Source organism: Ipomoea nil, unplaced genomic scaffold (assembly GCF_001879475.1).
Source record: "Ipomoea nil cultivar Tokyo-kokei standard unplaced genomic scaffold, Asagao_1.1 scaffold1993, whole genome shotgun sequence".
Classification (NCBI taxonomy): domain Eukaryota; kingdom Viridiplantae; phylum Streptophyta; class Magnoliopsida; order Solanales; family Convolvulaceae; genus Ipomoea; species Ipomoea nil.
Window position 1 is genome coordinate 3,792,619 of NW_017618421.1, and position 18,001 is coordinate 3,810,619.

At 29.2% G+C, this 18,001-nt stretch overlaps 1 pseudogene; it reads right to left on the reverse strand.

Moving 5' to 3' along the window:
• The window catches only part of LOC109147392, a 60,926-nt pseudogene extending 44,091 nt beyond the window's left edge, over positions 1–16,835 (reverse strand).
• Positions 16,836–18,001: the final 1,166 nt, after the last annotated feature.

An 18,001-nucleotide genomic window follows, 5' to 3' on the forward strand; every position in this document is an offset into this window, starting at 1 on the left:
GGAAATATTTCAATAATAAAATCTACATCATCAATTAAAAATGGAACGAAAATTAGGTAAAACTATCACTGCATTTGATATTCTAATTGACTAATTGACTGAAAATAAAAAAAATAATTTGCTGAAAATGAATTTGATATCACTAATTGACTGAAAATATAAAAGGATAACTAATTGAGTAATATTCTACCATTATACATTTTAACCCAAATAACCCGTCCCGATGAATTGAAGGTGTTAGCTCTAGACGAAGATGAACAAGATTGCGTTGTCACTACCAATGTCGTCTACAAAGAAGTTTCAATAATGTGTAAATATAATCGGGGATATTAAGTTTTTTTTTTAAATGAAAAAAATTGTTATATATCTTGACAAAAAAATATATCTTCCATACAAATGAATAAGGATACCAATTCATTTCTATAACTGAGTTGTTAGAGAACGAGCACATTTGCCTAATTTATGAAAATACTAAATAATGATAAATAAAATCTTCAAAGTTATAGCACCATATGTGTACATCTAGACATTAGCTATTAATTTGAGCAATTATTTACACAAATTCAAACAATAATAACATCAAAATACATAAACGATGCAAACCATATCTTTAATTGCACAATATAATATTGGATGTTCTAATTTAAATAATTATATATCGATTCATGTATTCTTACTATATTACAACAAATTCATTCCGTGCATCGCACGGGTGCAAATACTAGTAAGAGAAAAAAGCATTGAAAAGAGTGATAGAGTGATCAAGTGAGTAAAATAAAATTATTTTATTTTGATAGTTACGAGTTTATTTAATTTTTAGTGGTTGAGGGTCCCTGTCACTCAAAATCTATATATATATATATATATATATATATATATATATATATATATATATATATATATATATATATATATATAAAAGCAAAATCCTCCTATTTCATTTTCCCGCTCAAATTTTTGTAGTCAAATTAATTGAATATTTTATATTTTATTGGTCAAATACTTTATAAAGCTTGTTTGCTAAGCAAATGAAAAATGGAAATTTAGTAATATCAATATTATGAATTAATTAGGAATAAGATTAATTAGGAATATTAATATAATGAATTGATTAAGAATATCAATATAATGAATTGATTAGGGCAATACCTTAAATAAATAAATACACTTTCTTTTTTTGAAAAATTTTACAAATTTATAATTCTCATACTTTTCACTTATAAATACAATGAGTTGATGACTACAAAAATTATAAGTCTTCATTTTATATTGCATCCCTTATTCCCACTAGGTCTTCAGCCTTGATCATTCAGTTTAGCCGCGTTTCGAAATTAACAGTAGGTTTAGCATCCAAGTAGTTTGATTGAATTAGATACAATACGTTTTTCATGGTTGTGTTGTCCAAATTTAATACTTTTTCAGCGAAAAGCTACTCATATCATATGCCTAGATTATGATTTATTCTTAATATTTCTACGGTTACTCCAAGTCCATTTAATATATTTTATTGGTGAAATACTTAATAAAGCTTATTTGCTAAGCAAATGAAAAATGGAAATTTAGTAATATCAATATTATGAATTAATTAGGAATAAGATTAATTAGGAATATTAATATAATGAATTGATTAGGAATATCAATATAATCAATTGATTAGGGCAATACCTTAAATAAATAAATACACTTTCTTTTTTGAAAAATTTTACAAAGGGAAAATGGCACTTTTTCCCCCTGTGTTGTATACTTATAGCACTTTTTCCCCCCGAGTTATTCATGCATTCACATTTGCCCCCTCAATTATTATAGAAGTGGCGGTTTTTCCCCCTGATAATATTAAATGGACATTTCTACCCTTAAAACAAATATTTTATTTATTTATCTTCTTCACCAAATTATTGCTTATACGTAGGGATGACCACGGTTCGGTTCGAACTGAACCAAACACTATAGCAATCAAATTAAAAAATTTTGGGTTTCCGTTTATTAAAATCGTGAACTGGAAAAAAAGGATCCTGAACCGTGAATCGGAGGTTCAAATCGGAACAACTACTAGCAATAGCTTAAATTATAATTATAATATTTGCAAATAGTGTATGTTTTTTTTTTCCGCATTTATATTGACTCTCACATTTATTTTGAACCGTCGGTTCACGATTTTGGATCCAATTTGAACGGTTGGTTCGAACTTTCTTTTAAAATTTTATTTTTTTATTTTTAAAATATTCTAAATTTAACACTTAATGTATTTTATTTTTTCAAATTGTGGTTATAATTTGTTGGAGAAGAAAAATAAATGAAATATTTATTTTAAGGGTAAATATGTCCATTTAATATATCAGGGGAAAAAACTGCCACTTAAATAATTTAGGGGGAAAAAGTGCTATAAGTATATAACAAAGGGGGAAAAAGTGTCATTTTCGCTTTTACAAATTTATAATTCTCATACTTTTCACTTATAAATACAATGAGTTGATGACTACAAAAATTATAAGTCTTCATTTTATATTGCATCCCTTATTCCCACTAGGTCATCAGCCTTGATCATTCAGTTTAGCCGCATTTCGAAATTAACAGTAGGTTTAGCATCCAAGTAGTTTGATTGAATTAGATACAATACGTTTTTCATGGTTGTGTTGTCCAAATTTAATACTTTTTCAGCGAAAAGCTACTCATATCATATGCCTAAATTATGATTTATTCTTAATATTTTACTACAAGTCCATTTCAAATATTTTATTGGTCAAATACTTAATAAAGCTTGTTTGCTAAGCAAATGAAAAATGGAAATTTAGTAATATCAATATTATGAATTAATTAGGAATAAGATTAATTAGGAATATTAATATAATGAATTGATTAAGAATATCAATATAATGAATTGATTAGGGCAATACCTTAAATAAATAAATACACTTTCTTTTTTGAAAAATTTTACAAATTTATAATTCTCATACTTTTCACTTATAAATACAATGAGTTGATGACTACAAAAATTATAAGTCTTCATTTTATATTGCATCCCTTATTCCCACTAGGTCATCAGCCTTGATCATTCAGTTTAGCCGCATTTCGAAATTAACAGTAGGTTTAGCATCCAAGTAGTTTGATTGAATTAGATACAATACGTTTTTCATGGTTGTGTTGTCCAAATTTAATACTTTTTCAGCGAAAAGCTACTCATATCATATGCCTAAATTATGATTTATTCTTAATATTTTACTACAAGTCCATTTCATATATTTTATTGGTCAAATACTTTATAAAGCTTGTTTGCTAAGCAAATGAAAAATGGAAATTTAGTAATATCAATATTATGAATTAATTAGGAATAAGATTAATTAGGAATATTAATATAATGAATTGATTAAGAATATCAATATAATGAATTGATTAGGGCAATACCTTAAATAAATAAATACACTTTCTTTTTTTGAAAAATTTTACAAATTTATAATTCTCATACTTTTCACTTATAAATACAATGAGTTGATGACTACAAAAATTATAAGTCTTCATTTTATATTGCATCCCTTATTCCCACTAGGTCTTCAGCCTTGATCATTCAGTTTAGCCGCGTTTCGAAATTAACAGTAGGTTTAGCATCCAAGTAGTTTGATTGAATTAGATACAATACGTTTTTCATGGTTGTGTTGTCCAAATTTAATACTTTTTCAGCGAAAAGCTACTCATATCATATGCCTAAATTGTGATTTATTCTTAATATTTCTACGGTTACTCCATGTCCATTTCATATATTTTATTGGTCAAATACTTAATAAAGCTTATTTGCTAAGCAAATGAAAAATGGAAATTTAGTAATATCAATATTATGAATTAATTAGGAATAAGATTAATTAGGAATATTAATATAATGAATTGATTAAGAATATCAATATAATAAATTGATTAGGGCAATACCTTAAATAAATAAATACACTTTCTTTTTGAAAAATTTTACAAATTTATAATTCTCATATTTTTCACCTATAAATACAATGAGTTGATGACTACAAAAATTATAAGTCATCATTTTATATTGCATCCCTTATTCCCACTAGGTCTTCAGCCTTGATCATTCAGTTTAGCCGCGTTTCGAAATTAACAGTAGGTTTAGCATCCAAGTAGTTTGATTGAATTAGATACAATACGTTTTTCATGGTTGTGTTGTCCAAATTTAATACTTTTTCAGCGAAAAGCTACTCATATCATATGCCTAGATTATGATTTATTCTTAATATTTCTACGGTTACTCCAAGTCCATTTCATATATTTTATTGGTCAAATACTTAATAAAGCTTATTTGCTAAGCAAATGAAAAATGAAAATTTAGTAATATCAATATTATGAATTAATTAGGAATAAGATTAATTAGGAATATTAATATAATGAATTGATTAGGAATATCAATGTAATGAATTGATTAGGGCAATACCTTAAATAAATAAATACACTTTCTTTTTGAAAAATTTTACAAATTTATAATTCTCATATTTTTCACCTATAAATACAATGAGTTGATGACTACAAAAATTACAAGTCTTCATTTTATATTGCATCCCTTATTCCCACTAGGTCTTCAGCCTTGATCATTTAGTTTAGCCGAGTTTCGAAATTAACGGTAGGTTTAGCATCCAAGTAGTTTGATTGGATTAGATACAATACGTTTTTCATGGTTTTGTTGTCCAAATTTAATACTTTTTCAGCGGAAAGCTACTCATTTCATATGCCTAGATTATGATTTATTCTGAATTTTTCTACGGTTACTCCTAGTCCATTTCATATATTGATTTTTTGCTTCTATTGAAGTTTCATTATCATTGATGAAAGGCAACCTCATGTGAATTTCGCTTTGAGTGGTGCCTACTCCTTCCCGTTTAAAGGGATGCTGAGTGCTGACTCCTCTAATCTCTCTCTTCATTTTTTTGCTATACTGTCATTGGTCAAGAATTTAAAGTGCCACACAATAAAATGTGTGACTCACAGGTGATTGGACAATGAGGAGTGGTTAAGTGTTTCTGTTGTAATATACACGACAAGATATAGCAGGAATCGCCTTTAATACACCAATTGACTATTATTATATTATTCTTAGTTCTTTGCGTTGATTAATGAAGTAATCGGACTTCTGAAGTTCTGATTTGTTAAGTTGTTTTATTCTCATGGTGCCGGTTTTGACAGTTATGAAGTCCATGCTCAATTCTTCATTGTATAGGTCAAAAGTGTATTTAATTTTTGGCGTAATTATGGGATCGCCATAATAACTCCGTAGTAATGATGATGATGATGATGATGATGATGATGATGATGATGATGATGATCCAAACAAAACTATATACAAATTAAAATTAAAATTAAAAAAAAATAAGAAGAAGACAAAGGTGGTTCCCCTTTGTAAATGATGTGGGATCATTTTGATCCCACATTGAAAATATTTGTAAAGAGGAGCTCTTGAGCTCCTCTATATAAGAGGATCATTGCTCCTCTTACAAACATATAATTGTTTGCCCATCAATGTGGGCAAGTATTGAGAAATCCAAAGATTTTTTTTTTTTTTTTAGTACTATTGACCCAAAAAATTATGTTGTGGCACTGTGTCCACCTTGCAAAGTAGACATAGTTCATAAATTGTTTATAATTATGAATATATAGTTCTAGAATTAAAAACATATTGTTGTGAACATAATTATAAACATATAGTTATGTAAATTATGAATAAAGAGATTCAATAATTGTGAATATGAAATTCAAAAATTATGAATATATATCCAAACAAAACGATATACAAACATTTATTACAATAATAATAATAATAATATAATAATAATAATAATAATAATAATAATAATCTGTAAGATTTTCCCTAATAATATATATTATATATTATATATTAGGGCCTTAATTAAGTGGTGCAAGTTGACTAGGCTTATTAAGTGGTCTGGTTGGACTTAATAACTAGTAGTTGTTAGTCAACCAAACTCTGTGCCTAATATAAACCTGGATTGATGGGATACAGGATTATGGATTAGATAGCACATTCAGTTACGGTACTCAGACCGCTCAGTAGACACCAATACACCATCTAGGGTTCTGAGTCAGGTCTGAGGCAAAACATGGCTGACGGTCTACCGTTAAGAGGCAACACAACAGGAACATCAACTATGGCTGGAGATCAACACGGCTACGCTTCCGCTATCATACGAGGTTAGGTTTCTCGTATACTATAGTTCAGTATGGTTAGATTATTGTATATCTAACATTTGGTTTCAGAGCCTTTATAATCTCTGCCTAGTTGATTGTATTGCCTAAAATCAACATTAAGTTTTTCATATACATTAAGTTTTGGTATATGTTCATCTAGCTTCCAATTACAATCCTTTAATTATTCAAAATATACATATAAAAAAAATATATCGTTTGATATAATTGAGCAAATTGATTATGTATATTTTGGAATTTGGATGGATTATTTGTAATTGATTATTTAGGATGGCTAGGATTAATTTTAGTTGTTTTTGAGCTACTGTTCAATTTCAACATTAAGAAATAAGGAGTATTAATTAGTGAAGAAGATGATTAACCATGGCTGCTGCTGCCGATTCACCATGGCGGCTAGGGCGGCTTGCATCAGCTGATTAATTAGTGAAGAAGATGATGATGTTTATGGCTTATGGTTTGGGCCGGGTCTGGCCCAATTTGGGCAGACCTGGTCCAATAGAAAAAAAAAACTGGGCCTATTTAGCATTTTGGGCTTGCTTCAGTTTCTCCATCATCATATTTGGACTTCTTCTAGTTAATTGATCAAATTAATTCATCTTTCAGCTATTATTAAATTATCATTCAATTTTGGAGCAAATATTAAGTTTTAATTTGCTATTTGAATTTTAATTTAATGTTAAGGTGCAAGTTAAATTGCTTTAAGTATTGCAATTTATTTAAGATATATGGGTTAATAATATATTAATATGCAAATTCAAGCATGCTACGTATATTCATAAATTATTGTTATTGTTGTACATTCATAATAGCATGCATTAAGGTTGGATTTAGCATATTATTAACTCATAAATTCATTTTTATAATATCATTTAATTTTGGATCCTTAGGTCAATTTTAGGTATTATGACCTACTAAATCAGTTTGTTTGGTTTCCCCTTAATTTTGAGCACATTTTTGTTTTATGTGTCTCAGGGACTTTAGAACCTATTTTGAACAAACGATTTGGGACCTATCTTGGGTCATTAAAGTATGGATCCCACCATTTTTATTGATATTTTAATAATAATTATAGCACCTTATAACATGTTTATTAAGTTTTAATTATTACTAACTATCATATTTTGGTATTCATCGTTGGTAATAATATTAAGTTTTGGGTCTATTTCAGTACTTAGACCATTTATCATTCATGTTATAATTCACTTAGGCCATTGAGGTTTATGAGCCTAATTTGAGTAATTAAGTGCTATAATTATCGTCTTGATCTATTTTGAGACATTAAGGATTAAGGATTTAATTGTTATTTTGGCCATTAAGAATTACAAACTATTGTTTAAGTTGATTAATTTTTAATCTATCAATAGTTTCAGGGCCTTAATAATAATATTAAGTCTTTAATTTATGGCAAAAGTAATATAATTGGTATATTGTTAGAATAATGGTAATTTGGTTATTACCTAACTTCAGTCTCCCTAAGTATCATAATAGTCATGGTTAATTATTATGTGGTAAATTGAGATTAGTATTTGGCATCCCTTAATTACAGTTTTGCCTGTATTGTAATGAATTGGCATTATTAATTACTGTTATTAAGTTTAGGGGGGCTAATCTCATTTTATTACCTCTCATGATAATTATTATTTCATGGTAATCTGCTATATTTGGTACATTGGCATGATTACCACTTCATTTTACATGACTATTAAGGTTGGTAATTAAGTCCTACCAATAAATTTTTTAACGTACCATTGGACGCTGCATCGAGTTTATTGACACCGATAGTGAAGATTGGGAGAATTCTGGAGTCTTTTCTTCTCTTGTGGATCGTCATCGTTGTTAGCACAATGGGCAGATGCGGTTTGCATCATTAAGGTCAGCCATTAATTATCTTTTATGATTATTATATTATTGATAATTAGTGCTACAATTATAGTTAAACCGCTAATTTGGACTAGTCACATATTTTATCTTTAGAAAAAGGAAAACATTTAAAGGTGCATTACCATACTTTACTTTGTCGTTATTATTAATGTTAATAGTGATTATAATGTTACTTATTACTATTAATAATTAATGATTAATGATGACATTAGTATTTTTATGGTATTCAGTTATGCACCTTGAACTGTTTCCAAATAAATTTATGTGACAATACTCCAGTTCAAAAAATAATTTTCTGGACATTAATATTTTTCGGACTTTAAATTTTATTAAGTTTTCAAAATTTTATCCGAAAACATTTATAAGTGTTAGTGGTTTTGACCATTGTTTTTCATATTTAGTCTCCTACTTAATGTGATAATATTATTATGGTTTTTTATTGCTATTTTGATTTTTTTGCAATTTTGCCATTAATAATAATAATATTATTATTAACTGAGTTATGGAGAGTGATTTTGAATCAATTTAGTAATTTTGGAAAAACATATTTTCTAGGCAATTGACTTTTGCCATTAATTCCATAATTCATTTAGTTCTTGGAATTATGATTTTAGTTCTGATTGCCCATGTTTGGTTAAGTATGAATAAATGAATATTTTGTTTAAATTCATATCCTTTAGTTGGTTCATACTATTTAGATTGTTTTATGCATTCGATCACATTAAATGCATAATATTAAGTTTAATTATGCAATTAGGGTTCATGAGAATTTGATTTACAAATGCTAGCATATCCTTTTGGTTTGATATTGTTTGAATTTGTAAATTCAGTTATTTCTCATAAATTTGATCTTTATGCATTAAAACATTTTCCCATGGGCTTACATTTTAAAAAATTTTAAAGTATATATTCAGTACATTATTATTCAAAATGTTGGGTCTCTTTTGGTTTGGACTCATCAGTGTTTGAATATTAAGTTTATACTTTAAAATCTCATATTGTAAATTGCTTTAAGTTATGCAATTTATTTGGAGTATATGAGTTTAATGCTTAATTTTATGCATATTTGTCCACCGCATAATATTATGTTTTTAAATTATGCAATTTTATTATGCCTTTAGCAATGCATACTTTGGGATGGAATTATAGTAGTTCCTTATTAAGTTGGACTTATGCATAAACTTTAGTTGCGGTAGTGCCTGAATTTAAGCACGTTTAGTCCGCTAATTTAGTTCACCGTTTAAGCTTTAATCATAGGTGAACCCTACAGTTTTCTGGTGTATACCATACAGTTTACAGGTTTATACCCCAAACAGTTATACATTAAGTATATATGAATCGGTGAGGCATACTAGTTTTAATGACCATGACTTAAGAACATCTTGTGCCATTAGTCTCCTTAAATTGATACTCTATTTAAGGAATAGGTTTTCAGTGAGACTTAGTCTCTAACCACCTTTCCTTGGAGTATATTTAGATTTTCCCATCACAATCTGGTATAATCTGTTTGTCAAAATTTTAAGTATTTCTTGCCAATGTGATTTTATTTCGGTTTATTAAAGAATAGCCAAAGCATCTTTAATTTACTGAAATATCTTGAGTTTTCAATCTTGGTTAATTAATGAATAGCTACGGCATATTCAGCTACCTAGGATTATTAAGTTTTAATCACATAAAGTTTAGGCAAGGAATTGATAATTGTCTAGTGATCTTATAATTTTAATTTGGTTTGGGAGTAGCCACAGCATCCTTAATCTGTTAAAATTATATATTAAGCGGTTTATTTTGATCACATAAAGTTTTGGACATATCATTTGTGATTAATTGTATGTAATATGATGAAATTTAGCCCACAGGCAATTTCTTTATATTTGTATAATTAATCAGGATGAAATACTGGACTACGGTCATAATTTAGCCCACAGGCAATTATGTATCGGAATGTAGTTTAGTAGTTTTATCAGTGACGATAGAAATAAATTTATTTATTTACTTTATGGTTATTTGTAAATAATTTCCAATTCTATCATGAAGTTTAATTTTATGATGTAAACTTTAGATCATATTTCTTAATTTGCCCACAGGGATTAACAAAAGGAACATGATCTCTTAAGTTTTTTTATCATAATGGTTGTAATGAATCTTATTGACTAAAACTTTAGCCTACAGGCAAGTTTTATGTCATTTGATTCTTCAACTCATTTGATAATGGTTTCATCATAAATAATTTTTCAGTTGGATATAATTGAGTAAAACTTTAGCCCACAGGTAAGTTTTATGTCACTAGATTCTTCTGGCTCTTTAGTAATTGTGAAAAATATATTATCATAAGGGTTTAATTGGATTTAATAGAATTAAAATTTTAGCCCAAAGGCAAGTTTTATGTCAATAAATCCCACCACCCTTTATATGATAATTTTATCACAATTTCTTAGAGTTATAAATTCAGTTCAATTATAATTCTAAGTTTCATGGTTTGCATTGGCAAAACATGTATTCAGTCACTTCCCAAAATTTAGCAACTTTTATTAATTAATCCACGAATCTTGCTCGGTTTTTTGGACTAACTGTAGTAAGTTACGTGATTTGACATACATTTTGGATTCCAATAATGATAAAATGTATCTTTTGAGCCAAATTCTAACTTGGTTTTGAAAGATGTATTTTGTTTTTTTAGTATGTCCAACTATGGTGGGGAAATATATCTTCATTATTTAGTTGGACTTTAATTGGAACCAAAAATTGATTATTTAGTATGTCCAACTAATGGTGGGGAATTATGTCTTCATTTGTTAGTTGGTCAATAAATCAATTATGAGTATGTATATTATTAAGTTCATTTTATTAATTTCGCTGAAGAATATTTTAATCAGTGGGAGTGATCATTTAGAAAAAGATCATTAAGATACTCCACTAAAGTTTTTGGATTTAATTATTGTATTCATACATCCCATATTGGATTGTATGTCAAACAATAAGTCTAAAAGACTGCACAAGTATTAATCTTGTATTTGTTCATATAAATTCATAAGTTCAAATTATTGAACATTCGGTTGTGCAACATATTTATGAAAATGTTGCAACAATATTATGAAATTTATTAGAACAAAAGCATTTAACTTGTGGGGCACTGTCATTTAACAAATTCTTCAGTGATTAATAGAGTCTTTAGTTTCTTCAAAATTGATCCTGGGTCATTTCAGTTGTAAGGCTCAAAACAGTTTTGTGGGACGTATAAGTAAGACTCATTATGTTCAGTTCATTTAAAGTGGACATTGAAGTTATTTGGGAAGTTATGGTGTATGATTAAGATTCCAAATTTATGGACTTAGACCTTTGGTTTTTTGTCTAAGTTATTGGAATGCTTCTGTGACTTGACTATCTTTTGGCTATTTTTGATGAGTGGGAGTAACAGACGTGTTAACTCCAAGCTCTTAGCTGTTAGAGATAGTACTTAAAGTTAACTTATAAAGAAGTCATGGAATATAGTTAGCATTATGCTAACATTAAGAGATCTCTACTTAAGGCATGCTTATAAAGTTTTAGAGATCATACAGTGTACTCTTTTGTACAATTTGGATGCGTTTTCTCCTTCAGTTGTGCACATAATGTATTTTGAGAAACATCCCTTAAGGTACCGAGAATAAACATAGGGTTTGTTCATTAAGGACCTAAGTTGGAGAATTAAAATGCATGTGACCATAATGGACACTACTCTGATTAAATAGAGGACATGTCACTATGATTCGTGTGTTTTGTTCTTTGATAAAGGTTGTGCTAGTACTTGCACCAAGTGGGAGAATGTAAGATTTTCCCTAATAATATATATTATATATTATATATTAGGGCCTTAATTAAGTGGTGCAAGTTGACTAGGCTTATTAAGTGGTCTGGTTGGACTTAATAACTAGTAGTTGTTAGTCAACCAAACTCTGTGCCTAATATAAACCTGGATTGATGGGATACAGGATTATGGATTAGATAGCACATTCAGTTACGGTACTCAGACCGCTCAGTAGACACCAATACACCATCTAGGGTTCTGAGTCAGGTCTGAGGCAAAACATGGCTGACGGTCTACCGTTAAGAGGCAACACAACAGGAACATCAACTATGGCTGGAGATCAACACGGCTACGCTTCCGCTATCATACGAGGTTAGGTTTCTCGTATACTATAGTTCAGTATGGTTAGATTATTGTATATCTAACATAATCATAATCATCATCCAAACAAAACGATATACAAAATAAAATTAAAATTATAAAAAAAAAATGAAGACAAAAAGGAGCCACGGACTCCCCTTTGTAAATGATGTTGGATCATTTTGATCCCACATTGAAAATGTTTGGAAAAGGAGCTCTTGAGTTTCTCTATATAAGAGGGGCAATTGCTCATTTTACAAATATAATTGTTGTCCATATCAATATCAATGTGGACAAGTATTGAGAAGTTCAAAGACAAATATTTTATTTTTTGACTACTCTTGACACGTCAAATTATGCTGTGGAATCGTGTCCGCCTAGCAAGGTAGACACAGTTCTAAAATTGCTCATAATTATGAATATATAGTTTAAAAATTATGAATATATTGTTCTAAAATTATGAGCAATAGTGTTGTGAACATAATTATGAACATATAGTTATGTAATTATGAATATAGAGATTCAATAATTGTGAATATGAAGTTTAAAAATTATGTATATATAGCTTTATAATTATGAACATAGAGTTTTGTAGTTGTGAATATAGAGTTCAATAATTATGAATATGAAGTTCAAAGATTATGAATATTTAGCTTTATAATTATGAACATAGAACTGTGTCCACCTTGCAAAGTGGACACAGTTCCACAACATAACTATTCGATTCACCGTGTTACTTGTTACATGTAGTATCTGTCCATAGGCTCTTATTTAAGAAACTTTATTTTAATGGGATTTTATTTTAGTTTTAAAAAAAAATAAATTATTAGGGGGTTTGACTAAGATTAACCCAAAATGTATATATGTTGTTTTAGTTTTTAGCAGTTTGGAGCAAATTGCTAAGTTATTAAATAATATTTTTGATGTTTTGATTAAATATAAAATGTTAAACAAGCAAATTTTTTAAAATTTTGGTGAATTCTACAAATAATCAAATTATAATAACAACAATAACAACAACAACAACAACAACAACAACAATAATAATAATAATAATAATAATAATAATCCAAACAAAACTATATACAAAATAAAATAATTTTTTTTTAAAAAAACAAAGACAAAAACAAAGAGGAGTCACAAACACCTTTTGTAAATGATGTGGGATCATTTTGATCACACATTGAAAATGTTTGAAAAGAGAGAACTCATAACTCCTCTTACAAACATAATTACGAGCACATCAATGTGGGCAAGTATTGAGAAGTCAAAAGGTTCTTATTTAAGAAGCTTTAGCGTTGTTTTCATATTTTAGTTTTTATTAATTCATTTATTATTTATTATTATTATTATTATTATTTATTTATTTATTATTAGTAGGAGTTTGGAAAGATTAACCCAAAATGTATGCGTTGTTTTAGTTTTTAGCAATTTGGAGCAAATTGCTAAGTTATTAAATAATATTTTTGGTTTTTTGATTAAATATAAAATATTAAACAGACGAATTTCTTAAAATTTTGGTGAATTTGCCAAATAATCAAATTACAACAAAACAACAACAACAAGAACAACAACAACAACAACAACAACAACAACAACAACAATAATAATAATAATAATAATAATAATAATAATAATAATAATAATAATAATAATCCAAACAAAACTATATACAAAATATAATTAAAATTAACAAAAAAAAAAAACAAAAAAAAAAAAGAAAAAAAAAAAAGAAAGAAGACAAAGGGGAGCTGCAAGCTCCCTTTGTAAATGATGTGGGTTCATTTTCATCCCAAATTGAAAATGTTTGAAAAGATGAGCTCTTGAGATCCTCTATATAAGAGGTACAAACATAATTGTTTGTCCATCGATGTGGCGAGTATTGAGAAGTCAAAAGGTTCTTATTTAAGAAACCTTAGCTTTGTATTCTTATTATAAAATTATAATTATAATAATAATAATAATAATAATAATAATAATAATAATAATAATAATAATAATAATAATAATCCAAACAAAATGATATACAAAATAAAATTAAATTTAAAAAAAAAAAGACAAAAGAGAGTCACGGGCTCCCTTTGTAAATAATGTGGGATCATTTTGATCTCACATTGAAAATGCTTGGAAAGAGGAGCAATGCTCCTCTTACAAACATAATTGCTTGTCCATTAATGTAGGCAAGTAACTTGGAGGGTGTGGTTGAGTGTAAGGGACTCATCCATCCATAACCAAAGGTCAAGGGTTCGATCCTTGGATTTGGGAACGGATCAGCCTTAAATCTCTAAGCCAGCTGTCCCATCCAAAAGAGGTGCTCACAATTTAGCGAGGGGATAGTCACGGTGGGAACCCTGGGTTTACCAAAAAAAATTAATGTGGGCAAGTATTGAGAAGTCCAAAGTCTATTCTTCTTCTTCTTCTTCATTTTTATTTTTATTATTTTTTTTTTTGTTTTTTGTTGTGGTTAGAAGTAAAGGAAAATTGAAAATGGAAAAGAAATATTTCAATAATAATATTTTAATCATCAAATAGTAAAGACATATTTTAAAAAATAGTAAAGATAAATTAAAAATGGAACGAAAATATTTCATTAATAATATTCTACATCCTCAAATTAAAATGGAACAAAAATTAGGTAAAAATATCACTGCATCTATATTCTAATTGACTAATCGATTGGAAATAAAAAAAGAATAATTGACTGAAAATGAATCTAATATTACTAATTGACTGAAAATATAAAAGGAAATGAATATTAATAATTGACTGCAAATAAAAAATGATTTATAATTGACTAAAAAAATGGTCAGATCATTGCAGTTTAATTAAAAATGGAATGGAAATTAAAAATTAGAGGAAAATATTCCAATAATAATATTCTACATTATCAATAGTAAATGCATATTTTAAACAATAGTAAAGGTAAATTAAAAATGGAACGGAAATATTTCAATAATAATATCTACACCATCAATTAAAAATGGAACGAAAGTTAGGTAAAAATATCACTGCGTTTGATATTCTAATTGACTGAAAATATAAAAGGATAACTAATTGAGTGATATTCTACCATTATATATTTTCACCTAAGTAACACGTCCTGATGGAGAAGATGTTAGCGCTAGATGAAGATGAACAAGATTGTGTTGTCACTACCAATGTCGTCTACAAAGAGGTTTCAATAATGTGTAAATATAATCGGTGATATTAATTTCTTTTTTAAAATGAAAAAATTGTTATATATCTAGACAAAAAAAATATATCTTCCATACAAATGAATAAGGATAGCAATTCATTTATATAACTGAGTTGTTAGAGAACGAACACATTTGCCTAATGTATGAAAATACTAAGCAATGATAAATAAAATCTTCAAAATTATATGACCGCATGCGTACATCTAGACAATAGCTATTAATTTGAGCAATTATTTGCACAAATTCGAGCAATGATAACATCAAAATATATAAACAATTCAAATCATATCTTTAATTGCACTATATAATATTTGATGTTCTAATTTAAATAATTATATATCGATTCATATATTCTTAATATATTACAACAAATCCATTCCGTGCATCGCACGGGTGCAAATACTAGTGACCGTAAAAACTAAAAAGGCTTAAGGCTCAAGGCTCAAGGCTCGAGGCTCGTAGATTTTTTTTTTGAGAAAAACAAACAAACTTCATTAATTCAAATCAAAGTACAAATCGTTGACAATAAACGAAGGAAGGGTAGAAATCCACTCCTGACGCACAGACAAAGAACAGGCTTCCCTAGCCAGGCTATGGGCAACTCTATTCGCAGTTCGACTAACATGAGAGATATCTACGTGAGTGAGTGAACGTAGTATATCTAAAATATCCAAGACTACAAGGTCGAAAGATGAATCATCGGCACAATGTTTTAAACTTTGAACGATCTGGAGAGCGTCTGATTCGACTTGTATTCTGCCAACGCCAAGACTTTTGGTCCATGAAAGAGCCTCCCTGATAGCCATGGCTTCTGCTTCTCTTGGGGTGAAGAGTCCTCTTCCGGGGATGCAGGCAGCAGCAACGAACTGGCCAGTTTCATCTCTAAGCACCCATCCAAAACCCGTCCGATTATTATGGGAGTCCACCGCTGCATCTGTGTTCAACTTGAGGTATCCATGGTACGACTTCTCCCATTTTTTATCCGTCTTCTTCCTAGACGTTGGATTAGCATCGCTGATTCCTACCACAAAACTCCAATCTGCCAGGTAGCGTTTTGTTCCTTCAACTAAACTCGTTGGACTCACCATTTTGCCATTCCATACTTTCTCATTCCTGGCTGACCACACTTTCCAGCAAATCATCAGTAATAAGCAGCTTGATTCACTCCCAAGATTCTTCAAATGAAAGTCAACCCATTCTGCAAATGAATTAAATCCATTCGAACTTAGCCGCAGTCCAGTCATACTCCAAACCACCTTGGCATAATCACATGTTGTCAACAGATGTAATGTTGATTCTTCATCTTTTTGGCACATCTGACATTCCACAGGGCACTGGACGCATTTCTTCCTCAGACAATCAGTTGTTGGTAGACAACCGGAGCAGGCTTGCCACATAAAAGATTTAACCTTACGAGGGATGTTGAGATTCCACAAAGTCGTCCAGGATTTTAGGTTAGATTGATCCAACTGAGGTGAGATATCCCTGTTAGATATACAATAGTCTAACTATAATAAACCATAGTATACGAGAAACCTGACCTCGTATGATAGCGGAAGCGTAGCCATGTAGATCTCCAGCCATAGTTGATGTTCCTGTTGTGTTGCCTCTCAACGGTAGACCGTTAGCCATGTTTTGCCTCAGACCTGACTCAGAACCCTAGATGGTGTATTGGTATCTACTGAGCAGTCTGAGTACTGTAACTGAATGTGCTAACATCCAACATCCTATATCCCATCAATCCTGGATTATATTAGGCACAGAGTTTGGTTGACTAACAACTACTAGTTATTAAGTCCAACCAGACCACTTAATAAGCCTAGTCAACTTGCACCACTTAATTAAGGCCCTAATATATAATATATAATATATATTATTAGGGAAAATCTTACATTCTCCCACTTGGTGCAAGTACTAGCACAACCATCATCAAAGAACAAAACACACGAATCATAGTGATGTGTCCTCTATTTAATCAGAGTAGTATCCATTATGGTCACATGCATTTTAATTCTCCAACTTAGGTCCTTAATGAACAAACCCTATGTTTATTCTCGGTACCTTAAGGGATGTTTCTCAAAATACATTATGTGCACAACTGAAGGAGAAAACGCATCCAAATTGTACAAAAGAGTACACTGTATGATCTCTAAAACTTTATAAGCATGCCTTAAGTAGAGATCTCTTAATGTTAGCATAATGCTAACTATATTCCATGACTTCTTTATAAGTTAACTTTAAGTACTATCTCTAACGGCTAAGAGCTTGGAGTTGACACGCCTGTCACTCCCACTCATCAAAAATAGCCAAAAGATAGTCAAGTCACAGAAGCATTCCAATAACTTAGACAATAAACCAAATGTCCAAGTCCATAAATTTGGAATCTTAAACATACACCATAACTTCCCAAATAACTTCAATGTTCACTTTAAATGAACTGAACATAATGAGTCTTACTTTTATGTCCCACAAAATTGTTTTGAGCCTTACAAACCAAAATGGCCCAGGATCAATTTTGAAGAAACTAAAGACTCTATTAATCACTGAAGAATTTACTAAATTA